Source organism: Jaculus jaculus, chromosome 13 (genome assembly GCF_020740685.1).
Source record: "Jaculus jaculus isolate mJacJac1 chromosome 13, mJacJac1.mat.Y.cur, whole genome shotgun sequence".
Lineage (NCBI taxonomy): Eukaryota > Metazoa > Chordata > Mammalia > Rodentia > Dipodidae > Jaculus > Jaculus jaculus.
Genome location: NC_059114.1, coordinates 5,804,471 through 5,806,185, shown reverse-complemented (window position 1 = coordinate 5,806,185; position 1,715 = coordinate 5,804,471).

The following is a 1,715-nucleotide window of genomic DNA, read 5'->3' as shown; positions in this document are numbered from 1 at the left end:
TACCCCAGTTTCCCCTTTACAAATCCACTCTTCATCATATCCCCTCTCCCTCTCAATCAGTCTCTCTTATTTTGAGGTCATCATCTTTCCCTCCTATTATGGGGGTCTTGAATAGGTGGTATTAGGTACTGTGAGGTCATGGATATCCAGGCCAATTTGTGCCTGTAAGAGCACATTGTAAGGAGTGCTACCCTTCCTTTGGCTCTTAAGTTCTTTCTGCCACCTCTTCCGCAATGGACCCTGAGCCTTGGAAGGTATGATAGAGATGTTTCAGTGCTGAGCACTCCTCTGTCACTTCTTCTCAGCACCATGGTGCCTTTTGGGTCATCACAGTGGTCACCATCATCTGAAAAGAGAAGCTTCTCTAACCAAAACTGACAGGAGCATTAAGATATGGGTGTGAATGTTAAGAAGAGTGCTTACAGGGCCAGACAGTAGCAGGTGTTACACCCCTAGGACTCATTACACCCCCCCTCCCAGGGCCACAGGCTTTTGACTAGGTTTCCAGTACCAGGCATGTATTCCCTCCCATGGAGCGGCCTCCAGTCCAATTACAGAGTGGTTGGTTTTCCCCATAACAGACGTGCCACCATTGCACCGTTGGCTCATTCTGCCTGGCTGGCCAAACTTAAGGCTTACAGTGTCCACTGTTTTATTATCTCCACTGATGACTTCTCTCTCCCATTGAACTGCACGCAGTGTAGCTTTTTCCAGCTTTTGGTCAGCTGGTCTACATGGAGGAGGTTTTCAACTCAGCTCCAGCAGGAGTTCTCAGTGACCTGCAGCCCAAGCATGTGGAGTCTTCAGCAATAGGGTCTTACCATCTATTTATGGTGGGAAACCAAGAGCCTTGGCAATGGCCTGTAATGTTTTGGAGGCATCAGGGACCTCCCTGACCAATAACTTGCTGGAAGGTATCCCATCCCTGGCACTAAAAATTTTCTAGTAACAATCTATGGCTTCTGGGTGTGCCATTATCCCAAAAAGTAGGCTTCCATATGGTCTATTCATAACATCTTAGATTTTGGTTAACCCTTCCCACACCCTTCCTTTACTCAATCTCTTCCTCTGACCTCACTTAGGCCATTTCACCCCCAATAATCTACTTACATATATGCAATACCATCCACTTAAGTCCTCCCCTCTCCTCCCTCCCTTATGGCCCCTTTCTAGCTTACTGGACTCTGCTATCAACTTTTATTCCAACTCACATACAAGTCTAAATATGTGTAGCTAGGATCCACGTATGAGAGAGAGAACATATAGTGTTTGGCTTTCTGGGCCTGGGTTACCTCACTTAGCATAATCTGTTCCAGACCATCCTGGTTTTTGTTTGTTTCATTTTTTTAAAAAAACTTTTGTTTATTTTTATTTATTTGAGAGTAACAGACAGACAGGGAGAGAATGAGGCAAAGAGAGAGAGAGGGAACGGGTGCGCCTGGGCCTCCAACCACTGCAAATGAACTCCAGATGCATGTGCCACCTTGTATATGTGGCTTATGTGGGTCCTGGGGAATCAAGCCTTGAACTGGGGTCCTTAGGCTTCACAGGCAAGCACTTAACTGCTAAGCCATCTCTCCAGCCCTGATTTTGTTTTTTTGAGGTAGGGTTTTGCTTCAGTCCAGGCTGATCTGGAATTCACTATGTAGTCTCAGAATACCCATGTAAATGTGCAAAGTGGTACATGAATCTGGAGTTTGTTTGCAGTGACTAGA